Here is a 20,998-nt window from a genome sequence, read left to right as displayed (position 1 = left end):
ATTCCACGGCCAATGAGAACTTTGTCAGAAATGAGGGAAGGGATTTGAGTGCGACCATACCAAGATCCTCGTGGATGAATTTTCCTTAAGGTCTAACCCTTACACACAGATTTATGGCCTGGACTTACGTCCGAAGAGTATTGTGGTAACTGCGCTTTAGGTCCCATGGATTATATAGATTTCACTTTACGATTTGAAAAGTCATACTTTGCCTGCATTCACCTAAAAAAGCAGCCACGCTCTAAATCCCATACTTCCTTGACCTTAAAACCCTTCACAGACAAGCTGACTATCTGTTCGGCTTTTCAAGTGTGCACCTGTATGTATGTTTTTTTGTATGTATGTCAGTGCATGTAAAGGGTGTGCATGTATATAAACAGTTTCATTAATAAATGCAACGCATAAACGTTAAAGGAATTTTAATTTCGAAAAAATGCTACAAAGTATTCGAAACGGGCGTGGTTATGTGCAACGTCAACAGACGCATACAAAAAAGAGCAGACGAAAGCGGTATAAATTGATTGAGGCGTCTGCAATTTTTTCTAACGCAATGCGCTGCCATGCAGTAACAATAATTGCATACGCCTCCATACATATGAACATTCATGTATTTGTGCGTGTAGATACAAAAGACTTTCAGTAACTAACAAGAAAATAAACTTAGCAAAACATCGACGTTGAACAAACGCATGGCGTAGCAATTTTTGATTGATGACTGAATTGGCGCATTGATTGATTGACTGACAACAGCATATTGAACGCATATTGTACGCAGTAAAGCACGCGTGCATCAAAAATTAAACTTGTGGTATTTACAAGTATTAAATCGTGCGCTTGATTGTACGTAGTTAGCTTCTTCTTCTTGGCTTCTTCTCTAGCCTTCGAGCCACTGAAACGCACGGCGGTTGCTTGCTTATTTCATGGACAAACTGGCGCCAATCAGCAATACCTAGTGAGCCCAAAAATCCAGCCGTACTTTTGTAAATTGAGCATTTGAAACTATTCCCACGATATGTCTCAGCCAGCGAAGCCGCTGTATCTTAATTGGTGTTCTCTTATGCCGTCGTACAGCTCATATATCATCTAGTTCATCTTTCCATCTTCTGTATTTGCCAACGCCAACGCGCAGAGGTCCATTTATTCTTCTAAGAAACTTTCTTTTGAATACTCCAAGGATGGGTCAGCTTATCTGTTGATGTTATCGTCCAAGTCTTTTCGTCATTCAATAGGTTGTGTGTAATGAGAAATTTAAAACACCCTTTAACGAAAAGGTTTTTGTTCGTCGAGAGACGACTTATGGTAGCTTCTTCGCTTACAACGCAGTAGCGAGTGATTCATGGCTCAAATTTAAAGCAGGTGATAAATGTGTTTATGCTGGTCCCTTGTATGCGATATTTAGGTTTTTTCACTAGTTAAAACAAGGTACCACTCAAGAATAGGCAAAGTAATCATTATTTTAAAATTTTCAATGAAACATATCAAAAATTTCCGAATATAGTAGAACAGTCCCGTGCATATTTTTTGATGATTTCATGAATCTCTTAGGAGGTAAATATTTTTCAGTTATTTCGTTTCTTTTTATCGAAAATAAAATTCATCTTCGAGTTATTTCGTTTTTTTTTTTCTGAAAAATAAAACTCATCTTCGAGAATTGTTTTAAAAATGAAACTAATTTAATTTCTAGTTATTCTTGTTTTTTTTTTATCAAAAATAAAATTCATCTTCGAGTTATTTCGTTGTTTTTATCAAAAATAATCTTCATCTTCGAGAATTTTTTTATCGAAAATAAAACTTATCTTCGAGTTATTTCGTTTTTTTTTTATCAAAAATGGTCCTGATCTTTGAAAATTTTTTATTGAAAATAAAACTCATCTTTGAGAATTTGTTTTTCGAAAATAAAACTCATCGAGTTATTTCGTTTTTTTTTTATAAAAACTAAACCTCATCTTTGAGTATTTTTTTATCGAAAATAAAACTCATACTTCGAGTATTTTTTTATCGAAAATAAAACTCATCTTCGAGAATTTTTTTAAAAATGAAACTAATTTAATTTCTAGTTATTCTTGTTTTTTTTTTATCAAAAATAAAATTCATCTTCGAGTTATTTCGTTGTTTTTATCAAAAATAATCCTCATCTTCGAGAATTTTTTTATCGAAAATAAAACTTATCTTCGAGTTATTTCGTTTTTTTTTTATCAAAAGTGGTCTTGATCTTTGAAAATTTTTTATTGAAAATAAAACTCATCTTTGAGAATTTGTTTTTCGAAAATAAAACTCATCGAGTTATTTCGTTTTTTTTTTATAAAAACTAATCCTCATTTTTGAGTATTTTTCTATCGAAAATAAAACTCATCCTTCGAGTATTTTTTTATCGAAAATAAAACTCATCTTCGAGATTTTTTTTAAAAATGAAACAAATTTAGTTTCTAGTTATTCTTGTTTTTTTTTTATCAAAAATTAAATTCATCTTCGAGTTATTTCGCTGTTTTTAACAAAAATAAAACTCATCTTCAAGAATTTTTTTATCGAAAATAAAACTTATCTTCGAGTTATTTCGTTTTTTTTTATCAAAAATGGTGCTGATCTTTGAAAACTTTTTATTGAAAATAAAACTCATCTTTGAGTTATTTCGTTTTTTTTATCAAAAATAAAACTCATCTTCGAGTTATTTGGTTTTTTTTAACAAAAATAAAACTCATCTTCGAGAATTTTTTTATCGAAAATAAAACTTATCTTCGAGTTATTTCGTTTTTTTTTTATCAAAAATGGTGCTGATCTTTGAAAATTTTTTATTGAAAATAAAACTCATTTTCGAGAATTTTTGTATTGAAAATAAAACTCATGTTCGAGAATTTTGTGTTTGTACTTATCAAAAATGAAACTAACTTATCTTCGAGTTACTTTTTTTATATCAATAATAAAATTCATTTGTTGAGCATAATTTTTTGCTCTCAGAAAAACCGGGACATAAGTTCAAAGAGATGATATATGACGTGAGTTAAGGTGAGCTGAGCTCCATTGAGGTGATATTTGGTGTGGTGAGTTTGGAATCTGCTAAACAAAAAAATTGTTTGATGCTTGTGAGAAAAAATAACGCTCGAAGAGTGAGTTTTATTTTCCATCAGAAATAGGAAACTCACAAAATAATACTCAGTCTTCAGGGATACTGATTTATAAAGAAAATACCTCAAAAAATGAATGAATGCAAAATATTATCGGGAAAGTATGCTGGAGGTTGCTTTGAAGCCGTGGTCAGACAAACATCTCAGTGGCAGACCTTGGACTCGGCACCGTCTCGCAAAGTTGAAGTGAACCAAGAATAGCTAAAAAACAACGTTCCGAACTTCATAGCGACCACATATTGGCTCTAAAATTCACCAGACACGAGTTCGAAGGATTATTCTCTTTGGGCCATTTTGGAGAGAAAAATCCGACCTAAAAGATTCACCAGTCTCGAGACGCTGAAGAAAGCCATTGTCCGCGAGTGAGTCAAAATACCTGCAAGTCACATTCGGGCAGCTTGCGATTCGTTTCCCGGCCGTCTCAAGGCCATAGTCAAGGTAAAAGGTGGTCATATCGAGCAAAAGTAAACTGATTCTTAATTTCGTATTATTTTCACACATTTTTTACTTAGAATTGAATAAAAGTAATTTTCCAAACTAAATGTATGACCCTTTTAATTGGTTACACTTCGAGTGCCGGACCCTGTACCGACAACTCCAAGCAGGTGTTGCCTGTTTTAGTCCGCAAGTGGTATTTTATTTTCCACCTACTCGGTATATCTGCCGAGCGTTCCCCTAACCACCACCTGGGGACGCGACCGATGGCAGACAGGTAATTCCACACGGGTCTTAAAGATCAACCATTTTTATGGCTCATTAAAGACAATTAGTAGAAAATGTTCAGAACTTTTTACGACACCTAATATTAAGTTTCATTGTCGCCTAAGCTCTTTATAAGGAGTCGAACTGCATCTTAGTCGAACTACACCTCCGATTTGTGCTTGTGCCGCCTTCGGACAGCAGCTTGTTTCTCTCATTTGATATTTCATGTCCACGATAGGAATTGAACTCGTGCCTAACCAAATGGTAGTTACGGCCTTAAATATTCGGTGTGCACCTGGTATTGAAGCAGACCCTCTCAACTATGATATTAACTTTACACAGATTCTAAGCAGATAACTTAAGAATAAATGCATTTATACGAGTACTTACTGTCCCTACGTGTGTATGTATGTATGTGCTGCATTGTGGCACGCAGGCGTTTAATGAAATATAATAAAATAAAAAAACTATTTCTGTAAGAACGCACAATAAATCGTAAGCAGGCAGATCTATTTTCAATTGCGGCTGAATGCACGCATATATACATACATACATACACATGCCCCCCCTGATATTTCCATGTAAAGGGTGGTTAAGTTTCAAGGGCCGGTGTTGATTTTAAATAAAGTACAATTTTTTTAGAAAATTATTGTCATTTCTCTTTGTTATGTTAATATTGGTATGAAACAAAATATCGGCCAAATGGCCGCCGCGGCCTCAGCGGCACACCTCCATCCGATGGTCCAAATTTTCGATGACGCTGAGGCATAATTGAGGTTCTATGCCGTTAATGTGCCGAATTATCTCATCCATTAGCTCTTGAATTGTTGCTGGCTTATCGGCGCACACCTTTTTTTTTTAAACAACCCCAAAGAAAGAAGTCTAACGGTGTCGTTGACGTTTAGGTGTGGTTCACATTCAACATTGGCCCTTGAAATTTAACCACCCTTTACTTATGCATGTAGGAATTCTTATATTCAAGCCCATATATGCTGGCATACGAAAACAGCTTTTTACATAGGTAATCATACATAATGCAGTCAGTAAGTAGCCGCCCAGCAAGTAAGTGGGCATAGCTATTGAATTTATCCACAATGCTTTTCCACACATACATACATACATATGTGCTTATACTGTTTTCATTACATACATTCATCCATGCCATGTAACACCGCCTGTACCTGTCAATAATGATTTCGTATGTAACGATTTTTTATTGTTGTTGTTGCTGGTGCTGGCGCTGTTGCATTATTGGTTGTGCTCATAGCGTAATTCCATTCAATTCTACTCAAGCGCGTACTTAGTGCTTTTTGTCGCTTACAATTTTCATTCTTATCTACAAAACGCCTGTCTGCCAATCAGCCGACACAAACGTAACTAACCAGAAGCGTATGCACATACAATTACTTATATATATTCACATATATCCCTATATGCATGTATTTGTGTTTAATGCCGCATGTCTAGTACCCAGCTAGGAATCCAGTTTATGAGCAGGTCTATGCAGATAGAACATAAGAGTTGCTGTCGTACATACATATACATATACATGTATGTATGTATGTATTAGGGTTTCATTTTTTGCGATTTTTACGACCCCTTAATCGTCGGGATTTCATATTACAATCTCGGAATCTCGGGATTGGCCTCGGGATTTAGATATTCATTATAAATAATAAATAAGTGAGTTTAAATTATACCTACACATTTTTTTTTAATCACCACTTGTTTCATACTCTACGATCTGAAAGTACAGGGAATGCTTAAATAAAACAAAACAGAGTTAATTTTCAGGCAAATTTATTTTATCTCCTTCAAAAAAAAGAGGTTGTCTGTAAAGTCATAAGAAAATATTGATGGAATGGTTGCAATTTTCAAAACAAAATTTTAATTTTATTTGTTTGATAGATATTTTGTATGGGTATAGAGGAGGAGGTAAATAGAATTGCAATGGAATAGGTCAAGTTACACTTACACAAACGTGAAAAATTACGAAACATTTATCAAATTCATGAAAGATATGTTCAATTTCGATTGTGCATCAGACGTTAATAAGTCAACAACACTAAGAGGCACCATCATCGATTTGCCTTTTTCAAGGCACTTTACACTCGAAACACTCCCTTTCATTTCCTATTTTTCCTATCATCGTTTATTCTCAACAGAGAAGTGGTACATTACCATGCACACAGGAAGGAGGCATATGCAAATACAAGTATGTGAATTTATATACCTACATATGTATATATACCTACATATACATACATATATATGCTCACTCAAGTAGGACAGAGCCAGATGTCGAACGTTGCCGAGCGCGGGGGCCGATTGTGCTCTTTGTCGTTCGTTCCGCGCTCTCGCTTGCAGTTCAAGCACATTAGCTTACATTTGCTTGCGTACGGAATAGATTCGTATATTTGATATGCCCATATGACTTGTATGCATCTTTACATATAGATTTGTTCTTTTTGAAAATTGCGCGAAATTGTATATGTATATGCATGTTTATATACATATATTAGTATACCACATATCTTATAAGGTATATGGAAAACATTACCATACATTTTTTCCTTCATATATAATAAAAAAATTAATAATAATAACATTAAAACAACAGGTATTATTAACAAACTTGGTTTTATTTTAAATTCTTCATGTAAATCAAATTAATAATAATCAATAAGAAGGCATATGCAAATACAAATACGTGAATTTATATATGTATGTACATATGCGGATATACATACATATATACGCTCACTTAAGTAGGAGAGAGCAAGATGTTGAACGTTGCCGTTCGTTTGCTTTGTCGTTCGTTCCGCGCTTTCGCTTGCAGTTCATTCAAGGTAACGGCAATGAGCAAGGTAACGACAAATGAGCAAGGTAACGACAAATGAGCAAGGTAACACTAATGAGCAAGGTAACGACACATTTTTTCGTGCGTGCAGCCGGCTAAATCGAATTATAAGACGTTATCACGTCAATATGACCCATCTGAATGAAGCAACACTCATGTGCCAACGTTTAACCCCTGGTAGGCCGACATGGGGATGGCGTTGAGCTTGTTCGTCGCATTCTCTTTGATCTCCTCCATCGACTGAAATCTCCTTCCACGTGCACAGGGCCATATCAGGTGAATATGGTCTTCCCGGAGGCAATCACCAGGTCTCTAGGTTAACTGGGGGTCGAACTTTATTAGATGGGGTCGGACTTTATTAGATGGTGCTCTCTCGCCTTTCCTCTGGGTTGTTGTCGTAAATGACTTGCTGGGGGAGCTGGTGAAAGGGGGCTACAGGGTAATTGCCGACGCGGATGACGTGGCACTAATCGTTAGAGGAAAATTTGTGGATACTCTCTACAACTTGATGCAGGGATATCTGAACGTAGTAGTTAGATGGGCAACGGATTGCGGCCTGTCGGAGCTCGTCCTATTTACGAGAAAATATAAACTACCCAGAGCTCAACTTCCCTCACTAGGGGGCGCTCCTCTGATGCTTTCTGACAAGGTGAAGTATCTAGGTATTATCCTTGACAGCAAGCTTACATGGAAGCCCAATATTGAGGAAAGAGTGAGGAAGGCAACAATCGCCTTGCATGGGTGCAAGGGCGTAATTGGCAAAAGATGGGGCCTTTCGCCTAGAGTTGTTTTTTTGGCTATATAATACTATTGTAAAGCCTATCTTGTTATATGAAGTCATAGTCTGGTGGAACTCACTAGAGAAGACGACACTGGTGAAGAAGCTGGAGAGAGTTCAGAGGTCGGCACTCATTTGAATCAGTGGGGCGCTTCGAACGACTCCTACTCTGGCGCTCAACGCAATGTTAAATGTGGTACCCGTAGACATCGGTTTCCTGGTCACAGCGACCTTACGGGAAACTGTGAGGCGAATGAGCTGGCCAGACAAGGGACATGTGAGGTGATTTCCCCGCGAAGGGAGAGAATTGGGATCCCCCTGACTACCTACGGTCTGCTCCTGGAAAGATGGGTATAGCGCTAACTCAGCGATTGTTGGGCAAGTACACAAACTTGTAATGTCGCCAAATCCTTCTGGCCACGTGTTGACCGGGGGCGCTCGGGCAAGCTTCTGAGGTTGACAAAATATCAGCTCTCGAATCTCGTGGGTTTTCTCACAGATCACTGTGCGCGAGGAATGCATGCTGTGAGACTGGGAATCACTTCGAGTCCTTTTTGCGCTGGATGTATGGAGGATGAGGTGGAATCATCTCAGCACCCTCTCCCTAGATGTCCTGCTCTGGCGGGGCTAAGATTCAGGCATCTTGGCTCTTACTTCTTTGCTACGCCTGCTGATATAGCTGGCGCTGATATTAAAAATCTGATGAATTTCATCAGCAGCACAAAGCGGTTGACGCAAACGCAGCATAGTCATCGTTCGTAATCCACACGCTCCTAACCATCCCACCACTACCTCTTTCCGATCTATTCGTGAGTTCAAGGCTATTAGGTATACAATCGTCCTTGACTTTATGCTTAAAAGGCAGGGTTTTTAAATATTTGGATTACCGCTTTCGGGTTCTTGAACTTATTACATGTCATTAGTTTTAAGTTACTCTGTGGCCTGTAAAATTGTAATTTCATAGACTAACTAAATGAATAGCAGGTCTCTTCGCATTCACAACTTATGTCTAATATAAGCAGAGTCCACGTACGATATAAATGTCATCTTGGCATGCCCACTCAAACCAAGTTATCGAACATCCCTTCCCTATGGTTCGACCTTCTACGAAACAACCGATTTTTAAGGCCTACCTCTACTTATAGATGACATCGATGGACGTTTTTTGCGGGAAACTTTCTTAGGCAAGGCTTAGTAAGTAAACTACATCAGCAACTTAATCTAAGAATATGCGCTACTGGATCGTAATCTTGGCTATGTAACAGAATTTCCTACTGGGTATATACTTTTATGCGTTTTTAAGAATTCAATACCGCGTGTCTTGCAATTACAGGTTTACATACCATCTACAATAGTGAATTTTTTCTGTCTACTCGCGCCGCAATCATGAATATTCAAAGTCTTGTTACATTTACAAATGTTAATGTTAATTATACTTAGCTTGACATGAAAATGATTTTTTCTCACTTTTTTCTTGTGATTTTTTTTTTCCAGGTAAGTTTCCGGTTTTCAAATGCGCTGTGCAAATCGACATAGAATCTAATGAAGTGTGGAATATTGCGATAAATCAGTGGGGTGTAAGTAAAACTATCTTTTGTGCATTTATGTATTTTATTATGGATAATTTTTCTTCACACATACTTACATATACATACATATGTGTACATGCAGTTATGTACTTATAATAAGTCATATGTATGGGCTTTCGCATGTCTCGGTTAAATGATTGATTTTGCTCCGACAAACTCAAAATGTATTGTAAAACAAAATTAGTTTGCAAAGAGTATTTTATACTAAAAAATATATATTTTTTTATTTTAAAAGAAAACGAAGATATTTCACTCAGTTTTACATTTACTAAATATCAAAATTCTTAAATTCACTTCTTGTTATACTAAAGTCTACTTTACACGAAGGAAACGAGATGGCAAAATTTTATGCCAAAGAAATAGCAGAAGGGCTATTTATTGGTCCAACCCCATTTTTCAGCTTAAACAAAAATAATATAAAATATAAAATATAATATAAACCAAAAAAAGGATCCAAACTAAAATCAGGGAACACTGGAACGGCACAAGCGGCCTTAATTACTTCAAAAAGTTTTTGAACTTCAATGCCAATAGAGCAAAATCTGCTCTAAGCCTAGATAAAAAGGCCTCAGATTACTCTGTGGTCACTTTGCCTGTAATAAACATTTGAACACAATAGGATTATCCAGTACAAGATTATGCTGGTTCTGCCGTCTTGAAGAGGAGTCTATGGAACACTCAATCACCAACTGTGAGGCATTAGGCCACAGGAGACACAGAATCCTGGGCTCGTTCCTACTAGAGGAGGAAGACCTACAATTGCTCCGTCCTAAGCAGCTTGTTAGATTCTCGATATACTAAATAATTATAATTAAGTAATTAGGGGCGCACAATAGATCAATCGCAGTGCATAAAAGCCTTAGCCTAACCCCTACAACCATTACCATTACCATTACCAAAGTATACTTTTCTTGTATCTACTTTTCATCACTATTTAAGAAATTTTAGTGATGATTGTGGATTTTCGTAATACGTGGATATGGAAAAGTAAATAGCATTGCGAATGAGTTCCTCAAGTGGTGATAAATTAATGCGCTATCCAGAGGAGAGTGACACCTAAGCAATCTAAAATGGCCAATCTTATTATTTTTTGACTCATAATTTGATTTAGCACACAAAATTACGTTTAAATGATCTTCTTTACTCCACTTCCTGCCTCCAAAATATTAAAATATAATATTTTCCGTGCAATTTGACATCGCCAATCATCATATTAAATAATATAAAATGACCACGTGACGCCACTCCACCAGTCATAGTGTACGACATTTTGCGCTTGCATGCAGCTTCGAAATTCTTAAGCATAATTATTGAAAAGTGATAATTGCGGTGGCGCCATGTAGCACAAAAGCGATAAAAGTTATTGTGAGACACATAAAAGCACCAGAAAATTAAATAATTAAAATATCAACGCACATATTTCGTCTGCATGGCCTTGCTTCGCATGAATGAAAAGAAAAACGTGCAGCATTAAAAGCAGGCGGTGAAGTGCCAATACAAACCATAATCTGAAGCACTAATGCGTCACAACAAATTTGTAATAAATCACTGCTGACACGTTTTTATTGTGCGATGTACATATGTATATGCTATTGATGAAAATTCCCATATATGCATGTGTGTGTGTGTGCACTTATTTAATGATTTATACAACGAAATCTATAAAATAAAGTTGTGTTTAAAAGTGAGAAAGATAAAATAAAATAAAATAGCATAATAAGACTTGACATAACAGAACATTTCATGACTTAACATAAAAAACATAAGATGACATAAGGGAACATAAAATAAGATAATAAAGCATATTACAAAAATGAAAGTAAAATTAAATAATTATAAAAAATAACTCGTACAAAGGATTTTATGTATTTGCAATAATAATAACTCGTACGTAGATATGTAAGTATTTACACTGGGGAAAAGGAAGAAAATTACAACTGTCAAGTCGAGAACAGCGAGCAATCATAAGAAAAGTTTCTAACTCGGCTAAGTCTTGTGCCAACTTGACCGCTGTTGTTCGAAATAAGGTTTCAAAAACAACAGTTTGACACACATTGAAAAGGTGCAATCATTTAAAATTATCAAAAGTAAGAAAAGGCCTCCAACTTTTGCCACAGCACAAGCTGGCGCGTCATCAGCTTGCAGACAAACATCTAGACACCAACTGGGACACAGTAAGATATTCGGAATATTTTTAATGTTGCCCAATTTCATATTATTTTTTTAAAAAGGTTATATTTTCGCATGAAAAAATGAAACCTTGATGGACCCGTTGTTTTTTTAATTATTGGAGAGATTTGCGCAAAATTATTTTTCAAGCCCAACTTCGGTGGAGGTTCTGTTATGTTTTGGGGTGCATTTACATCGAAAGCAACTTTTGGTATACCGTTTACGTCCTCGCGAATGAATAGTGGGGACTACAAAAACGTTTTGAAAAATAGTCTCCTTTCTTTTATTCTGGATAATCGGGACGTCCCCTTCGTTTTTCAGCAAGACAACGCCCGAATACACGTAAGCAGGGAAACAAGACAGTATTTGACCGATTGTTGCATAGAAACAAACTGGCCGGTGTGTTTTCTGTCTCTAAACCCAATAGAAAGCATATGGGGCATATTAGTCGGAAGAGTTTACACCAACAATCGCCAATTTGACACCACCAACGAGCTTAAAGCGGCAATTAAGGCAGAATGGGCTTCGCTAGATGTAAATAGACTTAAAAAGTTAGCAGAATCGATGAAAAAAAGGTTATTTTGTGTCGCTAAACAAATGGTCCATACATAGAATACTAAAATTTTCTAGACGACAGAAAAAAAATTCGAAAAAGCATACTTTTGTTGAATGATCACTTTAATTAAACAATGTTTTATCATTTTGAAACTCCTGGAAATACGTTTTTGTTAAAAATTTTCTTTATGTACTTTGTAAAATTGGGGGTGTCTTATGATTATGAAGCGCACCTTATTATTACATAATCTATCATATCATAGCATAACAAAAAATTAAGTGAAAACCTTAAAAGATAATAAAAATAAAATAGCATAACTAAATGGAACACAGCGTAACGTAACATCACATGGGATGGCATAACAGCACGAAACATAACCGTAACTTAACATAGCATAATAAAAAATTAAGTGACATCCTTAAAAGATAATAAAACTAAAATAGCATAACTAAGTGGAACACAGCGCAACGTAACATCACATGGAAAGACATAACATAACATAACAAAACATCTTTCCATAATTTGACATAGCATAATAAAAAATAAGGTGACAGCCTTATAAAATATAAAAAAACGTTGCATAACTGCTAATTGCCATATACTTATGCAAGCGCATACATGTTTTCATACATATACGAGTAAAACTCAATGAAAAAAGAAAAAATAAAGTCTAAGATAAATAAAAGAAACGAAAATAAAATAGTATAATGGAGCTTAGCATAATAAATTAAATCATGACATGACATGACATAACATAACATAACATAACATAACATAACATAACATAACATAATATAACATAACATAACATAACATAACATAACATAACATAACGTAGCATAGCACAAAATAAGATAACATAATAAACATATTACATTATAGCATCAAACATAGAATAACAATAAAAGCGACATAACATAAACTAAGAACGTTATAAAACATAATACGACATAATATTATAAATATATTATAATATAAGTATTCATAACGGTTCAAAAAATCAAGGACAAGTTAATAAATAAAATGTAAGAGTAAAATAATTGAACTTGACACAAGGTAATACAAAAAAAAAATGGCATACCTAACATAACTCAAATTAAAATGAAATATTAATATATAATATATGTTAATACGCCCTCACAGCTAGTTCTATTTTTGTCCTTAGATGTAAGCGTTCTGATATACCTAATAAATAATAAATATTAAATAAAAAATAATAATTAACAATTAATAAAGAATAAAGAATAATAATTCTTTGTTTTTGTTTTTTGCTGCGGATGGGAATTTTGAAAATGCCTAATGCATCATCAAAGCTGCCGTCGCAGCGATGGTATGTCCGGAAGCTAAAAAACCGTCACCCACTCAGGAACTGCTTCCGCACTTTCGCTAGTAAATCTATCGGTATTGAACTACTGAGTAGGGATGCCATCTTAGCGGTTTTCTCTGCTGCGTGTTTTACTTGGGCCCAGAAAGTTAGTCTTGAGTACTGTCTTATGCTTAGGTACTTTGTGGTTGGCATATTTGAGCAAGTTGAAGTAAACTTCTTACGGGTTGTGCTTCTTAGTTAGAAGTATTAGCTACCTTTTCTTTGTGGCTAAATTAAGGCCACGTAAACCTGGTCACGTTTTTGTCCGTATCATAACTTGGTTAAGTTTTCTATGAGCTTCTTCAAGGTTTCGTGCTGTGATGACTGTTGCGATATCGTCTGCGTACTCGATTAGAAAGGAACTACCGGTCATTTTTAATGTTCCATAAGTCCGGACCGAGAATTGATCCTTGTGCCGCTCCGGATGTGACGAGTTTGTGGTCTCGTAAGTAATTCCTCATTATGCGCTGTAGGTATGCCGGAATTTGCCGGAACCTTAGCTCTGAGACGGCCAATATGTATGTCCGCCCATCTTGAAAGCGTCCTTTACATCTAAGGTGTCAGTGAGGTCAATACTTCTGGAATGTAAACTGCCCTGTTACGCTGCTTCTATGCTATTTATGACAGTTTCCATTGCCTATATTGTAGACTTTTCGCGTCTAAAACCATTCTGTTTTGCTGATAGTCCTCCGGCGTTATCTATGGATGCGGCCAGTCAATCTTTCAAGGAGCTTGCCTGCTATGTTGAGCATGCATAATGGCCGATATGCTGAAAGGAGGTTCGGGTTGCCTTTCCCCTTGGTTATTAGTAGGAGCTGCTGCTTTTTCCACATTTTTGGGAAAACTCCCTCTCTTAGACAGGCGTTCTACTTGTCTAGTAAGACTTGTGGTCCATTCGGTCCTGGTGCCTTGTTGTTTTTGCGCATGCTTGCGGCTGATTGGAGTTCTTCACTGCAGAATATTGGGGGCTCTTCGGTCACGTTTATTTGACATTCAATGCCTTCTCTGAATTCGTGACTTGGAAAGGGTGCTTTCACGATGTAGTCCATCGCATTCGAGCTTAGTTCCAGTTTAGTTATCGTGGCTCCCAGTTTCTTCAGCACATTCTTATACCCAAGTCGCCAGGGGTCCCTATTTAGATCTGCCCGAAGTTTTCCCCATTTTTCTTTCTTGCTATTTGCAATACAGACCTTTAGCTGCCTCCTTCCACTCTTATACCATATGCTTCTGCATCCACAGTGGCCTAACAAATAATAAATAATAATAAAAGATATTTAAAATTAAAAATTAAAAAACAAAATTAAGGCCAGATTCATGGACAAGGACGAGTTCGTGGCATAGGAAAACTGAAATTCAATATGTACTTTTATTCATTATATCCCTAGAATTCAATTTAGATTTTCAAGTGCAAATTAAGCGCTGAGTTGGGCATTAAAAAGGACTGATAGTGGACTTAGTTTCGCTGTTCGCTGTGGAAATTTAACTAAGCGTGCCTTCATTTGAGAAAATCTCTCTTTGAAAGTCATGAAAACCCGGTTCCTTTACTTAAACTTTAAATTCAGTTTAGTCCGTAAAACCAATTTTATCTTCATTCTTCTGCTTAGTTTATATTTAGCCTACCATAGATTTACATACTCACCGCGGCATGTATGCGAACATCTATTGATTGTTCATAATTCGCTTTTCATAACATACCAGCGAGGTATTTTTAATTTCATTTCATCATGCAGCACGCACCGCCGGTAACAACAGAAAGAAGTAGATGAGCATGGAAAGTCATGCCACAATAATAGTGGAGTGCCCAGGGGTTTTGACCTCGGATCTCGTAGGGACTGAATGAATTGCCATGTAACCAACAGGATTTTCTTTTGTATGCTCTAAATTGTAACTTCTACCAATATTATATTGTGCAATTAATTTTTTCATTGTTTAAACAAAAAAATATGAAAAATTAATATATTGGAGCATAATATTGAGTTGGAAAATTTTTTTTTTTAGTTCTACGTTAAATTTCACTTAAATAGATAAAGACAAACATCTTCCCAACATTCCATTTTATTTGACGGGTCGAAGAGACCTTGAGCAGGTAGTCAAACTTGAAGAGAGGAACGGCAGCTGCGGCGTGAATGAATGAATTTGAAGAGGTCGAGCCAAGGAGCACCAGGAGATTTGGTGGCTCCTAAAACACTCAGGCTAAAAAGCCCATTGTATTTAAAGCTCTGGAAAGGGGGTAGATAGTCAAGGAGGGAGGGAGAAAAGTATCAGAGAAAAAGATAGGAAAGAATAGAGACAGAGATAGAGATAGTTAGTCCTGTGAGAATTTTCCAGATTCTTTGGCGAATCTGTAAATATCCTCCAGTTTTAGAGAACGAATATCACTCATTCCCATGACATCTGAACCCAATACCCGTAGTCGCGCTCTAGCAAAGGCAGGACACTCACAGAGAAAGTGCTCAGTGCTATCCGCCTCCTCCAAGCAGGACAGGCATACCGGGTCCTCGATGATTCCAATGGTGGTCATATGCTGACCCCATGGGTTGTGTCCCGTAATGATGCCGACCATCAACCGAATGTCTTTCCTTCTAAGTTTTAGTAGAAAGTTTGACAGTTTTCTGTTCGGACTTGTCACAAAACACTTTGCAGTTCTGCAGCGTTCTAGACCGGACCATCGCTCTTTATGTAGATTGCCTGCATAATCGTTGATCCAATTCTTGATTCCTGCGGGACTGATTCCGATTATTGGCTCGGGCCCCTGTGGGGGCACCGCTGATCCACGGTTGGCCAATTCGTCAGCAATTTCGTTTCCTTGAACACCGGAGTGTCCTGGAACCCATATAAGTACAAGCCTGTTTTGTCTTGCGACAGAATTAAGCTTCTTCTTACATTCTTGACCAATCTTTGAGGTTTGCTTCGCGTTCTCCAGGGCCTTCAATGCAGCCTGACTGTCACTGAAGACTCCAATCTGTTTCCCGCTCCATCTCCTCTCGATTATCCATTCGGCTACTTTTAGGATGGCAAAAACTTCTGTTTGAAAAACAGTTGCCATTCCCCCCATAGCATAGTGATACTTATAACTATCGTCTAAGTACCATCCGGCTCCAGACCCTATTTCAGTCTTGGACCCATCGGTAAAGATAATATCCGTCAAACCTCCCTGCATGCATTCTGGATTGCTCCATTGCTCACGCAATGGAAATCTGACATCAAATTTCCTTCCGAATGAAACTGTGGGTATCAGGTCATCTTTAGGTGCCAAAAACAGTGGATACTGCTCCGACAGCAACTTAAAGATTTCTCTGTGTCCCGTAGTTCCATCTTCGTGCCAGAAACCATATTTATGGAGTCTACACATTGCTTTTATTGCTTCCTGTTGTATCTTAAGATCCAGGGGGAGCAAATTAAGCATAGCATTTAGGGCATCACCAGAGGTTGTACTCATGGCACCCGTGATGCATAAACATACACTTCTTTGCAGCCTGTATAGTTCCCGGTTTGTGGACTTAACCATGCTCCGTCGCCACCAGACCACAGAAGCGTAAGTGATGATTGGTCTGATAAGTGCCGTGTATATCCATAGGACCACAGCAGGTTTCAGGCCCCAAGTTTTGCCAAAGGCTCTACGGCATTGCTGAAAAATCTTCAATGCACGATTCACCTTCAGTGAAACGTGTGTCTCCCAGGTCAGCTTCTTATCCAAGATTACTCCTAGATATTTAACTTCGTTGGAGAGACCAAGTGTCACACCTTTCAGTGTTGGAAGACTGAGTCCATCCAATTTCCGTTTTCTCGTAAACAAGACTATGGTTGTTTTGTTCGGATTAACGGAAAGACCTTGTCTCATGCACCAATCATCGATTTTGTCAAGGATCCTCTGCACTTTCGTGCAAAGCCTCCTTAAGGATTTATCCGATGTTAGCGCACAGACGTCGTCCGCATATGCTTGGACGTGAAATCCGAGTTCCTGCATCTCCGCTAATAGGGAGTCTACGACGAAGCACCACAGCAGCGGAGAAAGAACACCCCCTTGGGAACATCCTTGCTTGGCCCTGACTGTGATTTGCTCGTCGTCGCTCCTACCAGCGGTTAACAGCCTCTCAGAGAGCATGGAGTATATCCATTTTATAATGGCTTGATTAACTCCATGTCGTTCGGCAGAAGAACATATCGAGCCGAAAGTGGCATTATCAAAAGCCCCCTCAATGTCCACGAACACGCCCATTGTGTATTCGTCAGCTTCCAGCCCAGCTTCGATCTTGCTAACAAGATCGTGTAAGGCTGATTTACATGATTTTCCACTCTGGTAAGCGTGTTGGTTTCTACTAAGTGGACTTCTCGGCAATACCCCCACTCGAATATGTTTCTCCACCACTCGTTCCAGACTTTTCAACATGAACGATGTCAAACTGATTGGTCTGAAACTTTTTGCTAGGGAATAGTCATCTTTTCCTGGTTTTGGAATAAATACTACTCTTACGCGTCGCCATTGGGATGGTACATAACAAGACAGGCTGTGAAGATCCTTTTCAGGGCCTCAATCAGCCTATCTCCTCCTTTTTTAAGCATTACTGGATATATTCCGTCAGGTCCAGGGGACTTAAAGTTCTCAAAGGAAGATAAGGAAAACCTTATCGATTCCCTTGTCACTATCCGACTAGCAATATACCAGCTGTACCTAGAGGTTCCACCGTTGCCACCGTCATTGTTCATGCCACTCTCAGCTTCAGAGAGAGTTCTACTACCCGGAAAATGGGTTTCGAGTAGAGCATTAAACGTTTCCGATTTGGAAATGGTGTATGAACCATCAGGTTTTCGAATGGAATCCAGCCTTACTGAGCGGTCTAAATGAATGACCTTACAAAGTCTCGCTCTTTCCCTCATTTCTTCGACGTTACTGCAGAAATTTCTATAGGATTCAAGTTTGGCTTGCCGTACTTTTTTCTTATATTCTCTCTGTGTAAGTCGATGATTGGCCCAGTCCTCTTCTGTTTTGGTCTTCAAGGCCTTATTAAGAAGTTTCCTGGACCGTACACGAAGCTTCGACAGTTCAGGGTTCCACCAAGGAACCGCTTTCCCCTGTCTGCTTTGCCTGAGTGGACACAGTTCCTTAAAGCAATTGATTAAAGTACCTTCTAATTTCTTAGTAGCATCTTCAATCATTTCTGCTGATTTGAGTTTTTTCAGGTTTGGTAACCGCTCTGTTACAAGCTCACCATACCTGTCCCAGTCCACATTTCGAGGATTCCTACCGGAAGGTATTGATATTGTGTAAATTCCCAGTCGGAATTCGATAAGACGATGATCAGAAAGAGAGTCCTCTTCCAAAACTCGCCATCGGTTGATTTGATTTCCAACTGACCTATTGGTAAGTGTTAAATCAATCACCTCTTGTCTCCTTCTGGTCACAAAAGTTGGTTTGTTACCAGTATTTGGGATGACCAAATCGGATGACAGGATAAAATCCAGTAACTTGAGACCTCTGGGGTTGCATTTGCTGCTTCCCCACACAATGTTCTGTGAATTTGCGTCACAGCCCACTATTAGCCCCAGATTATTGGATTCTGCGTACTTGACCACTTCTCTTAGCTCCCTCGAAGGAGGTGGCTGTAAAGAGTCGTAGGGTAGGTAGGCCGAAACTATGATAGCTTCGACACTGTTCCCACTTTTCAAGTACTTTATTTTTGCAGCAACGATATCTCCAGAGCATAGCTCTTTTAACATCGTGTGTTCGATCAACCTCGGCATGATAATGAATGCTCGCGGTCTCACATTCCCTTCACAATGAAGTATTTGTCCCCACGACATAGCACTTAGACCACAGATACGCTTGTGACATACCCATGGTTCTTGTATAAGTATTATGTGTGGGTTTGTTTGCAGTTTTGCATGCCTACGGCACAAGAGAGCCGTAGACGCTTTACTATGCTGCAGATTAATCTGTGTAAATATTACTTCAGTCATGAGACTGAGTATATTTACGCTTTGTCCTCCACCTTATCCTGGACGCGGAACTGGATCCGCCCCAGATGTAGGTGAGGACGGCACCCGTACTTCGACTTAAGCACCTTGAGGGACCCAAGATCGATACCCAGTACCAGGTGGGAACCCGCCTCCGAAGTGGTAGCGGATTTCTGCCTGGTGCACGAGTATACTCTCCAGAGAGTCGTGTCAAGATCCTTATTCTGAACACGGATGCGTTTGAGGAGTTCTGCTGAATTACAGGAAGGACCCGGAATCCAGAGACTCGCTCGTACCAGCCTTTCTTTGCTACTCTCAACAAGAATAAACTTGCTGTTTTCGCAGGCTGGAATCTTTGCTATAGCTTTTTCTAGCCATTCTCGGGAAAAAGCATTGGAACAGTGCACCTTTACGATGCCGTCCACCACGCTTTTCCCCTCGACCGTCGGCGCGTCTTTCGACTCACCGATAGCTTTCCAAAGATAGCTGTCAAGATAGTCTTGTTGCCCTTTGGACAGTAGACCATCTTGTTTGTCGGTGTGTATCTCCACCGTCATTGCCTTTGCTGCCATTCTCGCGAATGATTCGCCAGACGTTGACGGAAGAGTGTCATTCGACATTTGAGGTCCCTTAGCCTCTGCCTTGTCAGGCAAAGGTTTGTCTGCCTTGGATTGGGTCGAGGATGCAGGCATTTCCGAATTCCGTCTCTCAACTTTCCTCTTCTTTGCCTTTCTCCTCTTCCCGGTCGTTGGCACAGACCCCGTTTCGTTTCCGGAAGAGCGCAGCGCTACAGAGGAGTCCTCTGTTCTGCCACGCTTTCCCGTTTCCGTTACAGGTGTCGAAGTTGACGGAGCTTGAGTCCTTGCCTCAGCTAGTGCTTCGGCTTGCCTCGCCTTCTGTCTTCTTCGTTTGATCTGCCTTGCGGTTAGACCAACACCTGCGTTTGAATCTCCAATAACTTCGGTCTTTTTACCGGTACTTACCTGATTCGCACCAGGTTTAACCGTTGTCAATGACTTACTCGGTACCAGAGATCCGTCTGAGTCTACTGAGAGATTGTCCGCCATCTCCACATCCTCCGCAACTTGTTCAGTTGCTTCCGATCGTTTCGACGGCGGTGTATCGCTCACACTCACTCGGCTCTCCATTGGCATAGCCAATGTGCCATGTTTCACCACTAGTAGTGCGCTTCCTCCGGAACCCTGGGTGTCAGTTCCGGTCATAGGGGAATGTGGGGTTCGGGCCTGCACATCCGATGCCCGAGCCGTCGATTGCTCGACGGGAGGATTTCCCAAAAGTGGGTTACCTCGTGCAGAAATATCCATGTTTAGCCTCCACATTAAATAAAAGAAATGCATTTTATCCCTCCTGCCAGGTTGTCGGTACGGTACTCTCCACATAGTACTTGGGTGGCCACCAATTCCGCCGTTCCGCGGATGAGTGGATACCCAATTCCTATATGAAGCTGCCCTCTTAGTTCGTGGTAGGTTAATCTCCATAGAATGGGGTTAACTCGCCACTTAAGCCTCATCCCCGCGGCAAGGAGACCGACAGCTGCGGCGTACTATGAATTTGTTCTGGCTAAATCAGTTATAAGTGACACGTGTTGAGCGAATGTTGTGAATACGTAATAGTGAAAATTTTGGGATTTTATTTAAAACTTCCAAAATTTTGCAAAAGTGTTTAGTTATCGGAGCAACTTGAAAACCTCGCATATTTCTGACGCCAGTTTCACGAACAATTGTTTTTTTACCGAGTGGAAGAGGGGAACGGCAGCTTCTGCTGTGTGTTTATCAGATGAAATATTAGTTGTAGTCAGATTAGGCTCGTTTCATACTCTAATGTTTTACATGGGATCTATTGGCTATATTATGGCTGGAGGTGGGATAAAAGAAGTTCTT

Source organism: Anastrepha obliqua, chromosome 4 (genome assembly GCF_027943255.1).
Source record: "Anastrepha obliqua isolate idAnaObli1 chromosome 4, idAnaObli1_1.0, whole genome shotgun sequence".
NCBI classification, from domain to species: domain Eukaryota; kingdom Metazoa; phylum Arthropoda; class Insecta; order Diptera; family Tephritidae; genus Anastrepha; species Anastrepha obliqua.
Note: the sequence above shows the minus strand (reverse complement) of the source record.